Below are 25,247 nucleotides of genomic sequence, written 5' to 3' on the forward strand. Positions count from 1 at the left end.
ATCTCAATATTGAAATTTTGTTTCCATTTTCTTATTCCTAATTATTTTCTTCTTTTTGACACTAGTCTAAATGGAATTGTTTTCATTTCCTTTTCGAATTGTTCATTCTTAGTGTATAGAAACATGATTGATTTTTATAGGTTGATTTTATATCCTGAAACTTTGCTAAATTTATTAGCTCTAATAATTTTTTTGTGTGAAATCTTTAGGGTTTTCTACATATAAGATCATATAATCTGTGAACAGAGATAATTTTACTTCTTCTTTTCCAGTTTGGATGCCTTTATTCATTTGTCTTGCCTGGTTGCTCTGGTTAGGACTTCCAGTAACATGTTGAATAGAAGTGGTGAAAGCAGGCATCCTTTTCTTGTTCCTCATCTTAGAGGAAAAGCCTTTGGTTTTTCACCATTAAATATGATGTTGGCTGTGGGATTTTCATATATGACCTTTATTATATTGAGGGAGTTTCCTTCTACTCCTAGTTTATTGAGTGTTTTTATTATGAAAATGTGTTGAATTTTGTCAAATGCTTTTTCAGCATCAATTGAGAAGATCAGGTGAGTGTGTTTCTCCATTCTGTTAATGCAGTTTATTACGCTGATTGATTTTCTCACTTTGAACCATTCTTCCATTCCAGAAATAAATACCACTTGGTGTGTAAACCTTTTAATGTACTGTTGAATTCTGTTTGCTAGTATTTTGTTGAAGATTTTTGTATCAATATTCATTAGGGATATTGGTCTGTAGTTTTCTTCTCTTGTAGTGTCTTTGTCTAGCTTTGGTATCAGGATAATGCTGGTCTCTTAGAATGACTTAGAAAGTGTTCTCTCCTATTCAACTTTTTGGAAAAGTTTGAGAAGGATTGCTATTAGTTCTTCTTTAAATGTTTAGTAGAATCCCCCAATAAAGCCATCAAGTCCAGGGCTTTTCTTTGTTGGTAGATTTTTTTTTATTTCTGATTCATACTCATTACTAGTTATCAGGCTATTCAGATTTTCTATTTCTTTGTGATTTAGTCTTAGTAGGTTTTGTGTTTGTAGGAATTTGTCCATCTTATCTAGATTATCCAATTTTTTGGCTTACAGTTGTTCATAGTACTCTCTTATAATCCTTTTTATTTCTGTAGAATCAGAAGTAATATCCTCATGTTCAGTTCTGTTTTGAGTCTTTTATTTTTGTACATCTAGCTAAAGGTTTGTCAATTTGGTGACCTTTTCGAAGAAACAACTTTTGGTTTAATCGAATTTTTCTATTGTTTTTCAAATCTCTATTTTATTTATCTCTGCTCTAATATTTATTATTTCCTTTCTTCTGCTAGCTTTGGGTTTAGTTTGTTCTTCTTTTTCTAGTTCTTTATGTTGTAAAGTTAGGTTATTTATTTGAGATCTTTCTTATTTTTTAATATGAATGTTTATAGCTATACATTTCCCCCTTAACACTGCTTTCACTATGTCCCTTAATTTTTGGTATGTTGTGTTTTCTTTTTCATTCACCTCTGTATTTTTTAATTTACCTTGTGATTTCTTCTTTGATCCATTGGTTGTTTAAGAGTGTGTTGTTTAATCTCCACATATTTGTGAATTTTCTAGGTTTCTGCTATTGATTTCTACTTTCATTCCATTTGATCAGAAAAGATATTTTGCACGATTTCAGTCTTCTAAGTTTACTAAGACTTGTTTTGTGGCCTAATATATGGTCTATCCTGGAGAATGTTCCATGTACACTTGAGAAAAATGTGTATTCTGTTATTGTTGGGCAGAGTGTTCTGTATATGTCTGTTAATTATAATTGGTCTATAGTGTCATTCAAGTCCTCTATTTCCTTATTGATCTTCTGTCTGGTTGTTCTGTCCCTTATTGAAAGTGGGGTATTGAAATGTCCTACTATTATTGTAGATCTGTCTATTTCTCTCTTCAATTTTGTCAATGTTTGCTTCGTGTATTTAGGAGCTCTACTGTTTGGTGCATATATATTTATAATTATTATATCTTCTTGGTGAATTGACTCTTTTATCAACATGTAATTCCCTCCTTTGTCTCTTGTAACAGTTTTTTGGCTTAAAATCTGTTTTGTCTGATATTATTATAGCCACCCCTGCTCTCTTTTGTTTACTGTTTGCATGGAATATCTTTGTCCATCCTTTCATTTTCAACCTATGAGTGTCCTTAGATCTAAATTGAGTCTCTTGTAGGTAGAATATAGTTGGATCCTGTCATCCATTCTGCTCATCTATGTCTTTTGATTGAAGAATTTGATCCGTTTACATTTAAGGTAATTACTGATCAAAAAAGACTTATTATTGCCATTTTGTTATTTGTTTTCTGTATGTCTTATAGATGTTTTGTCCCTCATTTCCTCTCTTACTGCCTTCCTTTGTGTTTGATTTTTTTTTTTTTTGTAGTGTCACATTTGGATTCCATTTTCATTTCTTTTTGTATATATTCTATAGATTTTTTTCCTGCAGTTACCCTGGGGATTACCTATAACATCCTAAAGTTATAACAATCTATTTCAAACTGATACTTACAATATTGAATTTTTTTTCTGTTTTTGAGCCCTTACAGTGTACCAGGCATTGCATTAAGCACTCCACATTTATCTCATTTTAATCCTTTTAGTAACCTTCTGAAATGCAGGTATTACTATCTGCATTCTACAAATGAGGAAACCAAAACACAAGGAAAATAGTTAATTAACCCAAAGTCTCATAGCTAGGAAGTAGCAAAGTTAGAATTCAGTCCAGGTCTGCCACACCCTCCCATGTTCCACCCAGCACCATGAACAGTCCGAACTTGTGTGTCCTCCACATTCATCACATAAAGTGGAGTGGCCAATTGGCTTTGTTAAAACTTGTAGCTGACTACTCCCTTTCTATCCAAAACAATAATTGGTGACTTTCCTTTTTTATTTGACATTTACCATGGGTGTATATGCTAAAATGGAAGCAGAGGAATGGCAACAGAGTTGAGACTTGAAAGTGTACACATAAAAATATAAGTTATCTGAAGTTTAATGTGGCCAACTTATAGCAGAAATTTTCCTTAAAATTGTTACAATATTTTCTAATAATGAAGCAAAACTTGAAACTGTTCATTAAAGCAAAAGTATACATTTAAAAAGCATTGTAGGTTGGATTGTAGGGAATTGTTTAATGAATATTATTTTTTCTTCTTTAATAGTCTACTGCCAGAAACGTTAATTGGAAGTATGTGCTCCGTTGACTTGTTGAAAGTTTATTGCCAAATTCTTGGAGATGTACTCCTGAAAGGAAGGATGAGCACACTAACTACTGGTAAGGGGTCTTTGCAATTTCCTTATGTTCAATAACGCGTCATGCTTTGAGTAAATGTAACCTATGCCAGCCTATATCTTCTGCTTCTGAAGGTGACATTTGAAATAAACTATTTATAATAGCATCAACGTCAATAAATTACTTCAGATACAAAACACTGTGCTTGGTGTGTATTCTGTGTGAGCTCAGTATATATTCAATTCTTTGCAATGTATGTACTTGCACATTTCAAATTCTGGAGAGCTGAGATCCTAAAACTCAGATGTAATTGTATTTTCCCTTACTATCTCTGAATAATCTGTTTTTACCGTGTGTTTGGTATGCACATCATCGTTTTGGCAAGAGACTGAAATCACCCAAAATAACTGGTTGTTAATGTATACGTTTTAAGTATCGGTGGATTAGTTAATATTGGTGAATCTGGGTGAGAGATATTCAGGAATTCTACATACTTATTTTTATTCTCACAACTTTTTTGTAAGAGTAAAAGTTTTTCCAAGTCAAATGTGAAAAAATAATCTTAAAAAGTCAATGAGTTGTCACACATGATTGAACTCGCAAAGAGGAATGCATGTGTTATAAGAATTGCCTCCAAAAAAAAGTTTAACTTTATTGGCTATTCTTTGAATTCAATAAATCAGTAAGCAGATAGGCATTGAGTGCCTACTGTATGCCAGGCATTGTGCTGGGCCCAGCAATGAATGAGACAGGCATGATCACCCCTATCCTACTGGAGCAACAGACCTAAACACAAAATTACGTGAGTAATTCTTTTCACCTTTTAAAATAAGTGTTCTGAGATACACAATGAATGCATACAGTAGGAAGACCTGAATTAATGTGTAGGATGAGGGAAGCCTTCCCTGGGCAGGTAATATTTAGAAAGACTAGGAAGAAGAACAAAATTTTCTAGTCTTATTCTGTCGGAGCTACTTCACTCCCAGCCTAGAAGCTCTGTCTACTTGGGCCAAGAATCATTCCAGAGCTCCCTGGGTGTGGATGTAGGGGCAGGTGGAGGTTGAGGGGACAGCTTTGAGCTCTCCTGGGGGTTAAAGTGTGCAGAATGTGTTATCAATACATCATGTGGCACAATAATTTGATGTTTTATGTCTATTGCAGTAAAACAGATGGGATAAAGTTTGTATAAAACCTTTGTTCTTCTTTCATATTCAGATTTAACGAGTAATCCTGTGCTGGCCACCTTCCCCACGCTCTTGGAGCAGCCTGACGTGATGGATGCTCTCAGGGTGGGTAGCGGGCATCGTGATGGAAACCTGATGGGCTCTGAAAGCAGTTAAACTCACCACATTAGTGAGTTCTGACACCGGCTCTATGTTGTTTTCTCACATTCAGATGATGTCTCCCAATCCTTGTCCACTGTTTAGCTAACTTGGTCTCATCCTTCCTTTCTTAGTATGAATGTTGCTTGCCCAGGGCCACCTTCCTGACCCAGTACGTAGATGGAATGTGAGCTATGTATACTGTTGCAATCTCTTGTCTGCCATTTGTTCCTTGACTTAAGATGGCCACTAATTGCATCCCAAGAGCAAAATTCCAAAATGGTTTGTTAGATAAATCAACTGAGTTTTCAGGGTAGAGTCAGCGAACGCATATCATTTGTAATTTAATTCAATATATACTGTCTATGAGATAGCAACTGGGTATTAGTTTGAACCATACAAAATCTTTAATTTTCAGCCATTTTTTGACCTTCAAAAATGGCAGTTTCATATAGCTCAACTTAATATATCAAGGGCAACAAATATTAGAAGACCTGTATGCCTACAAGGCAAATACTCAGATAACATGACAAGTGCCCCAGGGGGAGTATAATCCAGGTCCCTGGAGATTTAAAGAAGGTAGCAAATGAGGACCAGGAATCTGATTCATTAAAGAGGTCCTTGATTAGATGGCCGTAATAAGAGGCTGAGGGCCCAGTCAGATTTTGACGTGCTGAGATGGGAGTGGAAGACATTACAAGTGGAAGGATCATCGTGAGCAAACATTCTGAGGCAGGACAGAATAGAGTGTGTTCTTGAGAAGAGCAAATGATCCACTTGGCATGTCAGGTGTCCTCTGTAGGTGGGCAAGGTCCATCAGGGTCTCATGCTGTGGGTGAGGGGTGTGGTAGGTGGTGGGTAACCCGTGAAGGTGTTTGCTTTAGGAGAACTCCTGACAGCACAGCGAGGTGGAAAAGCACCCGTGCAGGAGGGAGGTGAGCTGTGTTAGGAGGCGGCTCCTGTTGATAAGGAGGGAGGTCATGTGGGCCTGACAGAGACATAGAAGGAGAAAGGACTCACCTGCAGAGATTTGTGTTAGACTTTGAAGCTGATTTCGTGTGCTGGTCTGCCTAGGGTGAGGGGGTCATCAATAATGATGAAGTCTTCAGCAAAAAGACTTAAGAAAATGTTCACGGCATATGATTACCTATAATTTCAGACAAATTACGTTGGCACTATAGCTAGATAATGCAGAATTTCTCATTCTTCCTTTGTGAGATCATTAGTATCACAATATTCATTCATTATACAGAACATACATAATTTATTCATTCAACAAATATTTCAGGAGACCCCGCTATGGCTAAGGCACTGGAATATTTCTCTAGAAGTGGAACAGTCGCAGAATCTGGACTTTGGTGTCAGGATGAACCTAAGGCTAATCTGGCCTAAATTCTGCATTTCCTGATGAGCAGGTGGCTCAGAGAAGTGCAGTGACCTGGCGGCCGTGGAGCTCAGCAGCGGCCAGGCCAGGGCTGTCGCTGCAGGTCAGCTCTGGGTGTCCAGATCCGCCACAGGCTCCTCGAGAGAAGGCCTGTGGGTGAAGTTGTTCACACATATTGTGAAGTGAAAACACCCAACTTTGAGTTATAATAGTATATTTAAACATATATATGTGTATATCTGACTGAAAAGATCTGGAAGAATATACCCTAGGAAGGTAGCAATGATTACCTCTGGATTTTGTTGATCTGTATTTTCTTAATTTTTCCACGGTGAATTATTTGTATAATGAATGATAGAAATAGAAAAGAGTGGTTTGTTCCTGTCCTCTTGAGCCTTCTCTTCATGGCATCCTGTGTTACTTAGGATAAGCCAGGCTGTGCGGTGGTAGCTGCACAGGTTTATTTCTCACTCGTGGTACCTTCCAGAATGGGTCAATGGAAGACCCTGCTCCATGGTCATCCCAGGGCGCAGGCTGGTGGAGGCTCCACTTTCTTACAGCATCATCTGAAGGAGTGGATTCTCTGCTGCCAGCTGCCCCTCCAGGAGAAAAGGGAATGGAGAACTGCCCTTGGACTCTCCTCTGCCTTTGCTCCCAGGCAGCATGGGCACCTCTGCTCAGATTTCTTTGGCCAGAACCAGTCATGTGGCCCCACTTAACTTCAGGAAGCTGGGAGGTCTAGTCCTCCATCTGCTCCAGAAGGAAGGGAGAAGAGGATCTTGATGCATAATAGTGATTCCCCCCACATGTTTGCTGTTCCCCCCTGAGTTACTGCAAATGAAACACCCTACTGCTCGTTGGGACTCAGTGCAAATGAGGTGGGACATTGATGCTTTACTAGCAAACAATAGGCAAAGTTTACCAGACAGTAAGTCAAAAGTTGCCTAGTGATAGTCATGTTAAGCCAGATACCATTTAAAGTTTACATTATGAGGGGCCGGCCTGGTGGCATAGCAGTTAAGTTCCCACATTCCGCTTTCGCAGCCTGGGGTTCGCTGGTTCGGATCCTGGGTGTGGACGTACTCACCGCTTATCAAGCCATGCTGAGGCTTCTCATATAGAAGAGCTACAACTCTACAACTATGATACACAACTATGCACTGGGGCTTTGGGGAGAAAACAAAAGAGGAACGTTGGCAACAGATGTTAGGGCAGGGCCAATTTTCCTTTAAAAAAAAAGTTTACATTATGAAGTGTGTGAGCCTCCTAGTGTTAACTTAGGTAAGTTCAGTTTGTTGTTGGTGTTTTAATTATAATAGTGGCACCTGGCCTGTTTAGTGAAACACTCTGGCTCTCTAAGGGTCCTCTTCAAACTCTCCGGGACCCACAGGCACAGTAGTCAAGAGAGTGGAGGACCACAGTCCCATAAGATAGGTCTTTCACGCTAATAACCATGACCATTCCAAGACGCGGCTTGTGAGGGCACAGCCTGTGGTCTCTTGGTGGAATCTTCTCCTTTATTTCACGGAGAATCTCTTCCTTGGTGCCATATATCATATTCACCCCAGGGCCTCCCTACTGAAAAGGGGCTGATGCTTTCATGTAACCCATGAAATCAGGCACCAGCAGGAGGACACCTGCAAACAGGCACAAAACCGAGGCCCTGGAAGAACCAGCTGGCACACTTCCCACTCTCACAGTTTGCCCAGAACTGGCACTGTGAACGTCTTCAATTCATGCTTCTGTGGGACTAATTGAACTCTGGGTTTTCTATTTCTTTAAAGAAGAGTTTGTGAAGCTTTGTGGACAGATTGAAAATATTTACTTGCAAAGCTGTATCACCTTGACCATTGTCATCATCATGGCAGACAGAATTGTAGAGAAGCAGGGTATTTGGCAGAGTTTTCTGTTTACATTAGTGCTTTGCCTTAAAAGCTTACTGGTATTTTACTGTTCAGCTGCTGCATTTGCATGGATGTGTTAGTGTTTCACTGATTCTGTCCTCAAATTAGTTTTGACTTGTAAGAATCATGGGCTCTGACGTATCTTTCACTGCCTAGTCAGTCTGGTTCTGGGTTGTTAGAGTAGATGCAACAGATTCACTTGTTACATGTGTAGGTTCTGTGGGAGATCAAGATTTGGCCACCCTGAAATCTATCTCTTTACCTTGATTGTTTTCTCTGAGGGACATTTGACCTCCCCCACTAACTGCCTAAAGAATTTGACATGGTGGCTCCTTCCTGGAACAGATCTTCTATCATGATGGCTGTAATGATAATGTAAAATAGATGTTACAATGGAAGGGGCACCAAGCCCCTTTTATCAAAAAAACTCTATCTCTCCCTGACCACATTATCTATAGATGATCCTGAAAAGAATTATCTTCTTGCCCTCTGAAGTCCCAGACCACTACCCACCCCCAACACCTTCCTCGCCTTTAGCTACAATACTTAAGCAAGCAGCTTAGACAGAGGGACGAGTTGCTCATTTCTGAGTTTCTCCCATGTATACATGCTATTAAACTTGGTATTATTTTCGCCTGCTAACCTGTCTTGTTGATTATTTGGCCAGCCATAAGAACCTTAAGGGAAAGGGCAGAGGGGGATTCTCCCTCTCTCCCCACAGTTCTATACAGTGTTTTTAACTCTGTCTGAAACTTTAAATACAGTGAAGTTGCAGAAGTGTGGCAAAGACTTGTGAACACTCGGATTAATATGTTTCTATTTGCTTTGTAGAGTTCATGGGCAGAGAAAGAAAGCACATTAAAAAGATCAGAGACGGTAATCTGATTTTCCATGCTGAACTTAATATTTGCTGTGCTCACTGTTTGCTTGCACGTTCTAATAATGCCTTGTTTTTAGCTCAAGTAGCCAGAGTCATAATCCCTCTTAATCAGTTACACTGTGTCATTATGGTTGCAAAGACACTTTCAAGAAGGGTGTGGGTGATCTACTCCTAATGTGAAAAGAAACACTGGATCAAGACAGTCATTTCAGATCATTGAGTTTTATTTATTTGAAGGAAAGTTTCTAAACAAAAGTCTTCTACTTGGCTATCAAATTTCTCTTGTTTTTAAAAAATTCCTCTAGCTCTCAAAGTCCATATCAGGTAAGGAGAAGGACAAAGAAAACTGGCCTGAGCCGTATGGGACTTTGAAAAAGTTCACAGCTCCTGCTTACATTGCCGTAGAGGTCTGCTCATCACCACACGGAACTTGCATTAGTCAGCGAGTAGTGGCTTGACTGCTCTGACCCAGGGTTCAACAGACTTGTTCTGTAAAGGGTCGCATCGTGAATATTTTTGGCTTTGTGGGCCATGTGGTCTCTGTCACAGCTACTCACCTCTGCCATTGTAATGCAAAGGCAGCTACTGACTACATAAATATCTGAGCACGGCTGTGTTCTATAAAACTTTATTTATAAAAAGAGGCAGTGGGCCGCATTTGACCCATGCTCCATGGTTTTCAGACTTCTAATCTAAAATGTTAATTATCTACAAGGAACAGGGGACAACAAAGAAACTAAAATCCTAAAAATTGAAAACAAAATGTATTCACATTGTATCCTCATTTGAGCTTCAATTTGAGCAGTACCGTCTGCACTTGACTTGTGCTAAAATCAGCAGGTTTAATGCTATTCTGGTACAGCAGTCGGCACGGGGCTGTGCCTCAGGCCTGTAGAAATTGCCCCTACACACGTGCTGTGCGTGGAGAGGTGATGTCTGTGTGCAGACTCTGCTGCGTACAGACACCTCCACCCTCAGACTGCTGTGCTCTCTGAGATCCAGCCCCGCCTGTTGGGGTCAGGGGCTGACTGACTGTGCTGATACTGCAGTCCTCGTGTTATCCGGGGAGGGTCTCACCACAAATCCTTACTCCCTGGGTCTCCTTTCTCTGGATTTCATGCAGAACGCTTGTTACACTTTTCTTATAACCACTTGACAATGATCCCTGATATGCTGTAATCGAATTAAGTGCATACAGCTGACTTCACATTGTATTTGAGTTATATTTACCTGGAGTCACATCCTTGTCACCAGAATTAGAGTCCAGCCCCCCATTTTCCTTGATGGAATGTGTGGGACACCCTCAGTGGAGCTTAGGAGACCCCCTGGTCTCAAGGAGCCGCTCCCAGACTCTCAGGGAGAAGTGCTCATCTCTACTCTGTGGTGGCTCTTTCTTCTTCCCCTTCAGAGAGAGCTGCTTCCTGACTGAGTAGCTGGTTCAGAGCCATCACCTGCCAGGCACTAATGGCCCCTCCATCCTACCCCTTAGATGGCTTTAGTTAACAGAGTCTGTAGAATTTAACACTGAAAAAATAACGATGCAGATCCGCTCATAGTTATTTGTGGTGCTCGTGTTTCCCAGAGAGACAAAGAGTTCCTGAAGGCCACGTTTCTCCTGGTCTATCACGACTGTGTGGTCCCTCTTCTCCATTCTACTTTCCTGCCCCCATTCAGGTGGGCAGAAGAAGAGACTGAGGCTGCCCGATGGAAAGCAATCGCTGACTTCCTTAAGCAAAACCAAGAAAATGAGAGCACCCTCCAAGCTCTACTGTCCCCAGATGGAGTCCATGAACCTTTTGACATTTCAGAGCAGACCTATGACTTCTTGGGTGAAATAAGGAAGACCGCAGCCTGACAGTGGTGGCCCTGGTGGACCCTCCATCATGGCCTGAATAAAATGACAGAACCAAAAGTAACTGTCACGTTATAACTTAGGCTTTGTTCTTTTTTGTACAGACCACTTTCTATAAGAAATATTTATCTGATAATTTGAATATGTTTTAATACAATAAAATAATTTTTTATAAGGAATACTATATATCTAAATTTAAAGAGAATTTTTTTTCAAAAATCAAGTAACAAATTTAAGTTGATTGTCTCTACAGATTTGTATAAAAACAAGATTTTATCAAAAGCTAAATTTATGTTTATTCAAGAAAGTGAAAACACAATCCACACAGTGGGAGAAGATATTTGAAAATCATATATCTGATAAGTGTTTAGTATCCAGAATACATACACGTATGGTTATTGCTAATAAAATTTATGTTGTGAAATGAAGGGAAAATCAGAGTAATCTATTTGAGAAAGTTGTGTTATTAATCACATAATTCAGTATAATATTTGGATGTAATTTATCCTAATTACATATAAAAACAGAATCTAGTTTTGCCTTTTCAAGTCTATAAGTGCCTCATGGCATAGTGGTTAAGCTTGCGCACTCCTCTTCAGCAGCCTGGGGTTCATGGGTTCAGATCCCAGACACGGACCTACAAACTGCTCATCAAGCTATGCTGTGGTGGCATCCCACATATAAAATGGAGGAAGACTGGCACAGATGTTAGCTCAAGGCCGATCTTCCTCAAACAACAAGGGTAAGATTGGCAACAGATGTCAGCTCAGGGCCAATCTTCCTCACACACACACACAAGTCTTAAAAAGAAGAAAAAAACCACACAAATTTCAGGCTTAGGGGAATGAGTTAATCCACCAGTGTATCAAAGAACAAAGGTTTTAGTGCATTTCAAATAAACTTGTGACTGCTGGTAAATTGTCCCAAGCCTCACTGTTCATAACAATAGTATAGTGGGCATTTATTAAGTGCCTACTGTATGTGTTCTCAATTCACTGGGTTAATCTCACAACTCCTGTGGGAGGTAGTTACTGGCTTTTTCTATGTTACTGCTGAAGAAACAGGCCAGGCGGGTTAGATAATTTGCCTAAGGTCAGAGCTGGCAGGTGGCACTGCTACTACACCAAGTAAAGATACCATGGATCACTTCCTACAACCTAAGATGTTCCCCCCATCAGTGCAAATCTTTAAGAATTGCATGTGAATACAAAACATGAGAAGGCTGTTTGAAGAAAAACATGGTCAGATTAGAAAGAGTTTAACCTAAATAATCAGAGTACCATTTGAGGTACTTTTTGTGATGGTATGCTGCCTTAAAAGAGGCATTTATCTTTAGAGATCCATCATGTTAGGAAACTTCTGGGCTACGTCTTAGTCAGCTTACCCTAAACCCTTAACCTAAACTTAACTTGGGCCTTCACCTGAGAAATTGACGTGGTATGAAAGAGTTCCCACCACAAACATGACAAGAGAGCTTGGCCTTGGAAAAGACGTTTCACTCCATCTCCAAGAGCTGGTTTCCAGAGATTATGTCCTTCTACATCCCCTCTGCCCTCAGTGACGTGGGAAGCTGAGCCTCCAGACACGGTTCATTTGCCCATCACAATGCATCTGCCATCTCCCCTCCTCAGGTGATGGCTCCCCTTCCTCTGGGACCCTCATCAGGGATGGAGTGACACATCTGTGTCTATATATTGTTTGTTTGTGAGATGAGAACTGCCGGTCCCAGAAAGCCAGGGAGATGTTACGAAAAGAAGAACCTGAAACTTGCATATCTTTCAGCTGAGCTAGACAGGAGTGAATGGAGTTGTTTAGTCCAGAAGGTCTCTAACAGCATCATTCAGAACTGAGCTACTCCCAGAGTCATGAGCTCACAATCAAAGTTCACTAAACATGGGAGGGAAAAAGTGAACAGGAGTGAAAGTTAACAGAAACCACGAAATGCAGAATCAGGCTACCAAGACTGAAATAATGGAATTATCAGATATGGAATATAAAATCGATACCAAGAAACATTAGTGAAGAGATACCCACACCTCAACACATTGTATCACAATCACATAAACTGCGGAACACCAAAGACAGAGAGAAGACTCTAAAAGCAGCCAAATACCAGAGACAGAGTCCAACAAGGGAGCAGCAGTTCAGCTGACAGCTGACCTCTCAGCAGCAACAATGGGAGCCAGACTACAGTGGAACAATATGGAAACACGCAGAACAGAGGGGAAGATATCTTAGAAGTGCTGAGAGGACATAATGGTCAGGGAAAAATAAGGACATTTTCTGACAAACCAAACTGACTACCACCAACTGAACTTTCCTAAAGAAACTGCTAACAGTTGTACTTCAGGAAGAAAAAATATAGTCCCAAAAGGAATATCTGAGATGCAAGAATATCTTCATGACTCCAGGTAGAGAAGGATTTCTTAAACTTGACTCAAAAACCACAATCTATAAAGAAAAAGATTAACATATTCAGTTACATTAGAATGTAGAACTCAGGTCGTTAAAAGACACCATAAAATGTGTGAGACGTGTGCTGGCAGAATACATCTGCAATATTTATAATTGTCAACGAGATCCACATTGTTAGAAAAAATTCCAAAGAATCAGAAGAAGAAGACAAACCTATAGGAAATTTGTAACCAATAAAAAAATGAAAAAATTTCACAGAAGAGGAAATATGAAATATATGAAAGTACGTTCAATTTAATGAGTAACCGTAAAAATTAAAATTTAGTGAAATACATAGAAAATCCCAAGGAATCTACCAAACAACCAAAAAAACTCTTCTTGAACTAATAAGTGAGTTTAGCAAGTTGTAGGACACAATGCCAACACACACACAAAAATCAATCATGTTTCTATTTACTAACAATGGACAATTAGGAAAGGAATTTTTTTTGTGTGTGTGTGAGGAAGATTAGCCCTGAGCTAACATCCACTGCCAATCCTCCTCTTTTTTCTGAGGAAGATTGGCCCTGGGCTAACATCCATGCCCATCTTCCTCTACTTTATATGAGATGCCACCACAGCATGGCTTGATAAGCAGTGCACAGGTCTGTGCCCGGGATCTGAACCCACGAACCCCGGGCCACTGAAGCAGAGCTCACGAACCCAACTACTAGGCCACTGAGCTGGCCCCCGGGGAAAGGAAATTTTTAAAAAGTGATACTGTTTACAATAGCTCACCCAAAGTGAAATAGATAGGCATAAATATAAGAAAATATGTACAGCACTTGTATGCTAAAAACTACAAAACATTGATAAAAGAAGTAAAGAACATCTTAATAATTGGCAAGGCATACCACGGTCATGGATTAGAGAATTCATCATAGTAAAGATGTCAGTTCTCCCCAAATTGACCTATAGATTTAACCGAATCAAAATCCCAGCAGATAGATATTGTTGATATTTACGAGCTGATTCTAAAATTTCTGTGGAAAGGCAACGGAACTAGGGAAGGGGATGAGCTATCTCCTGAGATGGGCAGAAATGTGAGTCACCTGCTCTAGCAACTCTTTTGATTATTGTAACTTTAGAAAGTGTTAACATCTGGTAGTGTGATTCCTCCAAACCACAAACACAGGAGCCAACCTTGGCTCCCCCTCCCCATGACCACGAATCTCCAATGGTCTCATAGTCCAACAAGTTCTTCTTCTTTTTCAAAATTATTTTATTACTTTATAAGAGATAAACAAACTCCTGTGTACCCACTATATGATGTAAGAAATAGAACACCATCATGATCTTTGGAGAGCTCTGTACCCTCATTCTCAATCCCATATTCCCTCTCAGCAGGTGCTGAGGCAGGTGGGTTTGAAGGAATTTGGGAGTGCCCGTGAGTTCAGATTTCCTACCTGCTGGATTTGAGGAGCTTGAGGGGCAGGGCCAGGACTGGGGGGAGGCACGTGAGGTTCCTGGGTGCACAATGTACTGAGGCACTCTCTCTCAGGGTCATGCAAATGCAGAGTTGGCCCTACAGAGGGATGCCCAAGTGGAGACGTCCTGTGGGCAAGTGGATGTGTGGGGCTGAAGGCCACAGAGAGAAATGGGCTGAGGGGGGTTCCCAGGATTGCCAGCCTATGTGGGGCCTAAACACAGATGTAACAGGAGTGAGGAGAAGAGAACTGAGGAGGCTCACAGTGACATCCCAAGGAGGCCCAGGAAGGAGAGGAGCTCAGAATGTCTGAGACAAACCAACAACAAAACACTTGGTGCTCGTGTCCATCTTCTCTCCAGGCCTCTAACTAAACATGCCATCAGATGGACATTTACTTCCTCCCTTGGGCTCACCAGTGTGGGTGCAAGCCCAGCCCCAAAGCAAACACAGGCAGAGCCCAACAGGACAGGACAAAGGTGTGGTTTCTCCACCAAGGATGTAATCAATGGCTAGTCAGCTGGTAACTGACCCCAAGGTATCTGATACTATAATCCTGGAGGCTCCAAACCAAATGCCCACAAGACCAGGGAGGCACTGTCAGTGGATGAAGGAAGCCAGGAGAAGGAGAATAGTATTCCACAGTGAAAGTGAGCAACAGGGAACCTGCCACACAATGGCATAGGGTTAGGGAGAAGGGGATGTGGTCCACTGAGGAGTCCAGACCCTTTTTAAAGAGATAGTCACAACTTTTTTCATCCTGCTATCGCCTGGGAAATGGGTTCACTGTGGCCAGAACTATGGTTTTCTCAAGAAATGTCTGAAATCTGAAATTTTTCATGTGAAATATTCTGCTTTAAATGTTGGCAACTTATTCAGAAATGTTTAAACAACTGTATATGCCAACACCATTTGGGCCAAGAAGACAGGTCCACAGGCAAAATTTGGCCAAGTCCTTCCCTTGGCAACCTCTGTGTAGCCCCTTGAATTTTCTAACAATAGGACCTGAGTTTACTGTGACTCAGGGACCAGCCTTCCTTCCCCATTCCCTCCATTCCCACCTAACTTCACCCGAAGAGCTTTTAACCAGAGACGGAGGAGAAGAAAGATGCCCTGCACAGGGAAACATGTCCGCACAAGCAAATGAAGCCCCTCTTTATGGTTTTCTCTTACAGGTGTTTGGGTGCTGGGTCTGGATCCTGGTGGCCGCCACCCAGGTAGCAAACCCGTTGCTGCAAGGATGGGTGATGTACGTCTCATTAACCTCGTTCCTCATCTCCCTCATGTTCCTCTTGACTTACTTGTTTGGATTTTACAAAAAATACGAGTCCTGGAAAGTCCTGGTGAGAACCAGCGAGGGTGGCCCAGGCCCTCGGGCTCCTCCCAGACCGATGTGCTGGGTGATGTGAGGACAACGGGCCTTCTGGGAGGGGAGGGAGAACCAGAGACCAGGGACCAGAGACCTTTCCTGGGCCTCTGATGGAACCAAGACTTTTTATTTTCATGTGTTTACTATTAAACTGGAATGAAAGCGTTCCTCTCCAGAGTAAACCTTCCATTGCCGGCCCCTCCACGGCCTCCCTTGTCAGGAGCACACACAGTCTGTATGTTCCTGCACCAAGCACATCCTGACACACTTTCCTCTAAATTCTGTTTATGGTACAATCATTGGAGCAGCATTGAAGGAAATGTTGTAGGAAAAAAATCACCATAATCTCAAGGTCCTATCATAATCATTGGGTTCAGTCTTCAATATTCCTGGAAAATTTTATGCAAAATGTGTATATAATCACATTGAACCAATAATTTTGGATATAGATTCTTTCATTTAAAATGAGGTCATTAAATTCTTTTCATGTTGTCCACATTATCTTGATAACCATTTAAAATTTTCCTGTACTGAATAATTTGAAACATATACAAAAGTAGGGAGGATTTTATCATGGACCCTCATGTAACCATAACCCAGACTCCAGCATTATCAAGACTTTGCCACAGTGGCTTCATCAAGCCTTGGTTTTTTCCTGAAGAATTAAAGCAAACCCCAAGCATCGTGTCATTCCATTCTACATGTGTCCGTATGCCTCCAAAAACCCTGGAAACTTTCTACATTATCACACTTACATAAAGCTAACGGGAATTCCTCTGCACCGTCTAAGACCCAGGTCCCATTCACATTTTCCCAGTTTTATCTGAAATTCTTTTGCAGTTGGCCTGTTTGAATCAGGGTCCTCCCGGGGGCCGTGTGTTGAACTTGGTAGTTATGGTTGCTGGGTCCCTTTCATCTAGAAGGTCTCTCCTCGCCAGTCACTTGTTGAGGAACCTGGGTCAGCCATCCTGTAGAAGGTGCCCCATTTGGGGTTTGTCTGTTTGCTTCTTCCTGGTGTGATTTGAATTGCTCCTCTAGTCCCTGAATTTCTCTCTACTAGAAGTCAGCACTAAAGGCTTCATGCAGACGGGTTAAACCTTTCTGGCAAGAATGCTTCATTAGTGGCTTCAAGTCACATCACACACAAGTGATTGGTGGTCCCTCTTTCAGTGTGACAGCCTTATCCCATCAATTTTTTCTCTAATGCTTTCTTTCATCTACTGATGAGTTTTCCTGAATTGAATATTTCATTAGGGGTTGTGTAATGCCAATTTGCCTATTATGACATTCCTTCTAGAATTGATAATCATTTTTAATGACCACATGACATTGTTGTTGAGTTGAAGAACACTGCTGAGAGTTAACACAGAGTTTCAAAAATTGAAATCTAGAGTTAGATTAGCCCGACTCTGTTACCAAGCAAGGGCTCAATCTGCTCGCCTGAAGACAAGAGCTAACCAGTCCAGAGGCAAGGCGGTGGATAGAAGAACTTTATTAAGCAATGAGCTTACTGATCCGAAGATGGTGGACTATCATCCAAAAAAAAAACCGTCTTAAAGGTGAATTGATTTGGAAACAACTTGTATAAGGCAAACGGCGGGGTGGGGGTGGGGGGCTCAGGAGCGTCAGGTGATAGATGACCACAGACCATTGGGTGCCTCTCCATAGACAAAAGTTTATGCTGAATGTGACATTCCTGAGGAATCTAAGAAAACATCAGTTACTTCCTTATCTGGGACACAAGGAGCAGTATGGGCAGAGGACATAAATTTTCTGCTAACAAGTTATTCTTTCTACTGGTTACTGATTAACTTGCCTACGTGCAGTTCTAAGCATTTTTCCAAAGCGTATTGTGAGAATAAGATGGGGAGGAACAGCATGTGCTGGGGCTTTTGGTTGGCGCCTTCTCACCAGCCTGCATTTGGCATTGAAACCTGAATTTCTTGACATTTGGATCTTGACTTTCTGGGAAAGACAGCTCAGTTATATACTAAGGAGGGACAGAAAGACCTGCTTAGTTTTAAACAAAAGTTGGTTATGCTGAATATGCACTGCTGCAGTTAGCAAAGCTTATCTCAAATTTTTTGCTCTAGGGAAGATTTTTTTTAACTCCTCTGTTCTCAGCTTCAACTCTACCAGCTCTAACATGTTAGCTAAGCCTCAGTTTCCCCATCTGTGAATTGGAGATAGTAATAGCAGCCTTATGAAATTAGCTGTGGAAATACAATGAGACAACATGTGTACACTGTGAGGACGGTGCCCAGCACATGGTAGGTCTTCACAAAGCTTATGGTTAAGAGCGTTGCAGTTAATGTGGCCTGGGTTCAAATCCTAGCTCATCATTGACCTTAACCTTGAGTTTCCATTTTCTCAAAATTGACAAGGTTACATGAGATAAATGAGAGAAGTGCTTGGCATAGAGCTTGGCACGGGATAAGCACCCAATCAGTGTTGGCAGGTGTTAATATTATTATTGCCATTTATTACTCCACTATTGTTGGCTACATAGATATTTCATTAGAAACGCTGCCAAATGAAAGAAGCAGGAGTTTTGGGAGCTGGCTTGTCTCTTTTCCTCACTCTTCTCAGCTATATAGTCTGAGTGGGAAGTGCTCACCTGTCTACGTGCCCCCGTGACGAGGCCTCTGCTCTGCCTTTCCAGGACAGCCTGTACCACGGGGCCACTGCCATCCTGTACATGAGTGCACGCCATGATCATCTCTGAGACCCAGAACCTAAGCAATTACTACATCAACACCACAGCCTCGGTGAGGGCCAGGGAACATGACCACCATAGAGGGAGGGCATCATCTGAGGCTGAGTTCTGTCTCATGTGTACAGACAGCCTGACCCTCAGGCTGAGGGAGCCTGGAGGACGGAGGAGGGGTGTGTGTGTCAGTGTGTTTGTGCCCATGTAAAGAGGTGTGCCCAGCTCATGGAGCACCAAGCCCAAGTTCAGGGGACACTCTCGTCTTCTGTTTTTCCTGCCTCAGCCTTGAGCCCTCTTCCATCCACTACACTGTCCTCGGAATATTTTTTTTCCAAAACGCAAACTGGAACATATCTTTCTCTTGTGTTGAAGATCCTTCTATGGCTCCCACTGCTTGTGGCATGGAGCCCAAAGTCCTCAGCATGGTGAACTGCGTGTCCTGCAGTGACCGAGGTCCACAGGAGGACGGTGGTGGCTGATGGACCCAAGGCAGGTGGTCCAGACGAATCGTGGGAGGAGCAGGACCCGGAGACCTCAGGCCCCCTGGGACCAGAGACTCGAGGCCAGCTCTGCCTCCCCTTTCCAGGCTCTGCCCAGCGGCCTCTTTTCTGTTTGTGGAACGGCGCCCTCACGTGGCAGGGAGCTCAGAGCCAGAAGATTCCTCCTCTGGAGCAGCCTAACCCTCCTCCTTCTCCCACCTTGAAAACTTCCCAGGAAGCACTCTCATGTGCAGGATGGGTGTGAGCCCATCCCTGACCTAAAAGATATTTATTTGTTGAATGAATGAGTGAATGAATGAATGAGATCACAGTGTGAGTGGGCAGCGGGGCAGAGTGAGGCTGGAGCGGGCGGCCGGGCCGGAAGGCGTGTTGGGGCGATGGCCTCTGCCCTGAGAGGCGGGAGGCATCACAGGGTTTTACTGCATGATGCGGCCACGAGCGCACGTGTCCTCTGCGGTGGATTGAGGGGGCGGAGGGCAGAAGAGGACAGGCCGAGGCCACGAGGAGTCCTGGCGAGGGACGAGGGCGGCTGAGACGAGGGAGAGGTGGACACACCGGGAGACGGTCAGGCAGGACGATCAGGCGACTCTGGGGGGCTCTGGCCGTGGCGGGTGGGGAGGAGGAGTGGGGGGGGGGCTGAGGGCCCTGGGGGGGGGGCGCAGGGGGCGGCGTCTCTAACACGGTCCTTCTCCCGTCCTCTCCCAGTTCCTCGCCTTTATCACCACCCTGCTGTACACCCTCCACGCCTTCAGCAACTACTACCACTGAAGAGGCGGGGAGCCGCGCCGACGCGAGAGAGGCTCCATAAAACCCGGATTATTGGCTCCCAAAAGCAGTGATCAACATTCGCCATCTGGATGATAAACAGAAGATCAACAAAAATACCAACGGGATTATCAGACCATCTTTTCAGACTGAGCGATGAAGTCACACTCTGGCATATCTGTTTGGACATTTAAATTCATTATGATGAATATGAAAAATTTGTGTTTCTGGGTTTTTTTTGCCCGGAAAAGTAACTGTGTCTTGGAATTATCTGACAACAAAACTCCATCTTCTAGAAAATGAATATCCGAAGCCCTCACCGTTGAGAATCCCAGACCTCCCACCGTCTGGCCTCTCTGGGGATTCCTCCTCAGCAGTGAGATTCCCTACAGCAGGTTTATGGGAACATTCAGTCTCATTTTCTTAAATCGAAATGGTGCCGTCAACGCCTCCAGATCCAAAGAAGATCCACAGACCTTGTTCCCGCTCCGCGGTTCCACCTCTGCTCTGGAGAGTGGTCCAGACCCGCTCCCCCTCCCGGGGAGGCTGACAGGGACGAGCACACTGCCCGCCCCCCGTTCCACTTCCTTCCCTTCCCTCCTCGGCTGTGGGATCCAAGGGGAATTGGCGTAAAATCAACTTTGAGTGTAGATTTGCGGGGAAAATAAGTGATTGACTCTACAAAATTGTCAGACAGGAAGACCTGGGGAGGGGAGGAGGGTCCAGGGAGGGGAGAGTGTAACCTGCTTCTCCACAAGTCAGGCCTCTCAGAAAACTGTGGGGCTGCGGGACGCCTGTGTCAGGCCTCCAAGTCCCCACCCCGTAAGGACTAGAGCTTCCTGTCCCTCAGAAAAGGCCATCAGGGAAGGCGGCAACACGTTACGTGCAAGGATTCTCCTCTGCGCTCCTGTCACACCAGTGGGACATCTCAGGAGGCCGGAAAGGACCCCGCCCCAGGGTCCGTGCTCTTGTGTGTGTACCCACTCCCCTCCATCCCCTGAGTGGTGTCGGCTGGGGGCCTGGACCACTCAGCGCCTCATGAATGAAGGGCTCACACGGGCCTGGACACGCAAAGGCGTCTGCACTGTGGGGCCATTCTCAAGGAAAAGGTTGGCGTTGCGCACACGGAAACGCAGCATCGAGGCGCTTGGTTTCAAAGTAAATGTTTTTCAACAGAAAGCTGTGCTCTGGCGTTTCTCCACCTGCGGGGGCTCCAGCCACTTGTCCCCGGTGTCTGTGCTGGGGCTCCTTCCCCAGGCCAGTCGGGCACAGCCCCGTGACCACACGTGCCTGCTGTTGTATTGAAATGAAATGAATTGTTACGTGGAAGGGACTTGTCTCACCGACTCTGGGGCTTACAGTTGTGTGTCAGCTTTTTCCTGCTCCTGGCGGGGGAGGGGCACAGGCATCACCTAAGAGAAACTCTGGCCTCTGTCCTTGACGGCTCACTGTCTAATCGCCCCGAGATCTTGAAAAGCCACCGTTTATCTCTCACCTTATTGCCTGGCAGCTGTCTGGGAGGATCCCTGTTCAAGATTTACGGAGTAGCCACATCCAAAGAAAGGTGTTGAGACAGTAGAAAGTATTGAGTTGGTGCTTTTGTGACGGCACAGCTGGAACTGGCCACCAGGTCATAGGTCCTGACAGCAACTCCACCACAGCCCCCCGTGGAGGGTTTGAAGGCCCAGCCCACCCGCCTTGCTTGTGGGGCAGCCGCACGGGGAGGCCGAGTGTGTCCCCAGGGCTTGGGCTTGTGGTGTCACTTCAGTAAGGACCGTTTGGGTGTAAGTTACAGAAAACAATCCCGCATAGCTTAGGCAAAGATGGGGAGGCACTGCCCGGTACTGGGAGGTGAGGAGGCCTCGGTGGGCGGGGAGTGGACCCCTGCCGGCCTCTGCCTCCTGTTCCTGCTCCTCTGCACGGGGCGCTGTCTTGCTCTCCCCACACTGCAAGCCCCCACCCACTGTAGGACACTGTGGACCAGCCCTGAGCCCTGGCCCCGCGTCACCTGCAGCTGCTGCAGTTCCCAGCTCACCGCCCCCTTCCCACTTGGGGGCGGCTCCCCTCTCTGTCCAGGGCCTCCCCAGGCTCCTGTCTTCTGCAGGGAGACCCGAGGGGCCACATGGTCCTCAGAGGCCCCGGCAGGAGTGCACCCCCCTGGGCCGGGGCTCAGGCTTTACTGGCTCTTCTCCTTTACCTCATCTGCACCCACTCCCCACGGGGCTCCCAGGACCTTGCACCCAAGTCCTTGTCTCAGAATCGGCCTTGGGGGAACTCAGACTAAGACATCCCACAGTCATGTCCTGAGCACCAAGAGTGTGCTGGGCCCTGGGGTCACAGGGCGTTGGGACGCAGGGTCCACAAGCCACACTCCGTGCCCCACGATGAGCAAGCCAGTGGCAGGTTTGGTCTGTGGCTTTGTCCAGAACACCCAGAGGTTCCGCTTCGTCCAATAACCTGGCTGTGATTTTTTAAAAAAGAGGAAAAATAATAAAATGTTAAAATTTGAAAAACAAACACCGTCCTCACCTCTGGGGTCGGCCACAGCGAGACTGGACAATCCCTCAGCTGACGGGGTATTGGTCCCCTCCTCCTGCCCCGAATCTGCCCCTGCCCCTCGAGTGAGGAATTGGAAGGGGAGCGCGTCTCAGTGAGAAGTGGACGCTGACCATGAAGACCACGTGCAGGCTCGAGGTCAACGTGATGGGCAGTGAGGGAGCAGCGCCGACTCCCCCAGATCTGCAGAGCTCAAGTCCCGTGTTCTGCTGCTGGATTCTCCCTCTGCTGCATCTGGTCCTTCCTGGGACCCCAGAGGATGACAAGTCCCCTTGCTCCCTGCACACCTGTCCCTCTGTCACCCATCTCCAAGGCTGCTTGTCCGTCCTCTCTCCAAGCCTGAGCATCGCACAGCAGCTGGCCCATCATCTCTCAGCAGTTCACGGCTGGGGGTGCGGGGTGACGTTTCTGTGGTGACACTGGACCACCCAGAGGCTTAACTTCCAGGAACATTTACTGACTCAGTGGGCCAGGGCCTCACTGCATTGAGGTTTATCTCTGTGTGCGAGTCTGGAACCGACTGTAAGCCCCTCCATCTCCCACATGTGTGTGTGTCCTCAGAGAAGGGGTGTCGGGGTTAGTGATTAAGACCCTGGGGTGAGTCAAGGCCCCACCCTGATGCTTCTTTTATTCTAACACACCCACCAGGGGCATCCAGGAAGCACACTGGTTTCTGCCCACACACAGTGTCACGTTGACCCAAGTCCCCCGACCTTCCACCTTTGCTCCAGAGCCTGTGGCCGCATCTCACAGGGGATTGGAGCAGGAGGGGCATCTCTGGCCCCTCCTTCCCCTCCCTGCTCTGTCCCCACGGAGCCCCATCCCTGCTCCCCAGGCCTCTCCACCAGGCCCTGCTCCCTGTCTCCGCCCACTCAGAGGCACCTCATCCTCACCCTACAGAAGAGGGAAGGTCCTGGATTTCACAGCCAGAACGCTGCACTTTCAAGTCACAGATCGAGGCCTCTTAACCGTCAACCCCAGTGTTTCTCCACATTTTCTTCCTTGTCTTGACCCTTAGCCATAAGGAGAAGTTTTCAAAGCATCGGAAAATGTGGCCCAATTTATCAAAACATGCAGAATGTGGTCCCAGGAACGTTAACTAGCCCTGAGCCAGGCTCTTTTCCCACTTTCACATCAGCTGCAGGTTGATGAATTAAGTAGGTGTCACAGTCACGGCCCTGACACCCATTTCTGGCTTCTCCTTTGCTAACAGGATCCTGCTGCTCCCGAGGGCGGCAATGTATCCAGGCTTCCTCCCAGCTCAGGATCAATTCTGGCCACTGAGAGAGGAGCAGAGACCTGCTCCAGGGGAGGGCCGGGAGGGGGGTCTGGGAGACCTGTTGCTTTCCTGATAAAGGGCTCAGACAGAACTGGCTGGCTTAGATGACGTTTCCTGGACACGGACTCTGAGACTGAGGCTGTGTGCGCAGGCTTACTGGGGAGGGCTCATGGAAGATGCACCTGGGACAGGCAAGGAAGGCAGGACCGTGCAGAGGGGGGAGCTGGCCCACGATGAGGTTGCTTCCGAGGCCCTGGCCCATGAGATGATGGCCCCTGCAGAGGGTCCCTGCCTGAGTCAAGAGGGCAGAGCCTGTGTCTCCCACATCAGCCGTCATTGATTCCAGGGTGGGGGCGTAATGTGTCAGTGCTGACTGCTCTCCCCAGCAGCTGGGGGTCCATCAGCCTGAAGAGGTGACCTGGGCAGGCCCCACCGTACCCGCTACACTGCCACCTCCTCCTCCTGCCTTGAACAAGGACGTCAGGGCCGGGGCTACTGCCAAGGAGATGGCACGGCCGGCCGGACACTGATGCCTGTTGGACCAACACCAGCCCCCTCTCTCCTCGGACTTCTCATTATGTGAGAAAGACGACAGTCTGTGTAATCCCTCGTGGTCAGCTTGCTAATGCAGCAGCTGAAGACACTGCTTCCTGAGAGGTGGATTCCTTCCCACCTTCCCCTCCACCTCCAAAGCCTGGCCTCCCTCGGGCCTGACCCCAGAGACTCTACCTCCTGAAGAATCTGGAATCCGTCTTCTCCCTACTGCCTCCCAGGCCCTCATCACTGGGAATCACAGGACCTGCGTCCCCAGAGCCAGGCACCGCCTCCAGGAAGACCTGCCCAGTCCACCAGCCATGGATCAGATTCTCAGATAAAGTCTAAATCCCTTGGGAAGTGGCCCCCAGGCCCTAAATGCAGGTCTGACCCCGGCCCCATGTCCAACTCCACCCCTGCCCCACCCACCCTGCCCTCCCCCAGCCCTGTGTGTCAGGAGGGCTGCTGGGGCAGCTCAGCCTGCTGCTGTGTCCCTGCATGTGGTGACATTCCACTCCCTCCTCCCAGGAACAGGAAGGCCCTGACCCTCTGGTCTACAGGAAAACTCCGCTTTATCTTGCAGGACGTCTCTCTCATCCCCTGGAGTTAATCCTGCCTCCTCGGGCGGCCTCTGCCCCGGGGCATGTGCCGCTGTCCCCTGCGCTGCCCCCTGTGCTATGGGGTCTCCCCGCTAGACCAGGAAACGTCAAGGGTAGGGGTTTGGCTCTTGGATGTTTTTATCATCTTTGCCCTTCCCCACCCTCCCTGGCCGGGCCCCCCAACCTCAGCTGAGTGCTCTGTCCCAGCACCAGTGACAGGGACGGGGACTTGCAAAGGCCACAGCCAGCCTCCAGGGAAATCGCAGAGGTGACTCCTGAGCCCTCCAGGTCCTCAGCTCCATCCCACGGTCTGACATCCTGGGGACAAAGGGCTGTTCTCTGCCCCATTCCGTTTCCTCCTGGACTTCCCCGTGGCAGTTCAGCCCTTGTCACCCCAGAACCTCATCTACAATGAGGAAGAGCCCAGCTGCCTCCCCTAGGCCCAGTGCAGCTCTGGGGGCCT

The 25,247-nt window shown here is 45.7% G+C and overlaps 1 pseudogene; it reads left to right on the top strand.

Annotated features, from left to right (window-relative positions):
• Nucleotides 1–15,599: 15,599 nt before the first annotated feature.
• LOC131399972 (MAL-like protein) lies at nucleotides 15,600–19,920 on the top strand (annotated as a pseudogene).
• Nucleotides 19,921–25,247: the final 5,327 nt, after the last annotated feature.

The sequence above is a fragment of the Diceros bicornis genome, chromosome 40, assembly GCF_020826845.1.
Source record: "Diceros bicornis minor isolate mBicDic1 chromosome 40, mDicBic1.mat.cur, whole genome shotgun sequence".
Taxonomy (NCBI): domain Eukaryota; kingdom Metazoa; phylum Chordata; class Mammalia; order Perissodactyla; family Rhinocerotidae; genus Diceros; species Diceros bicornis.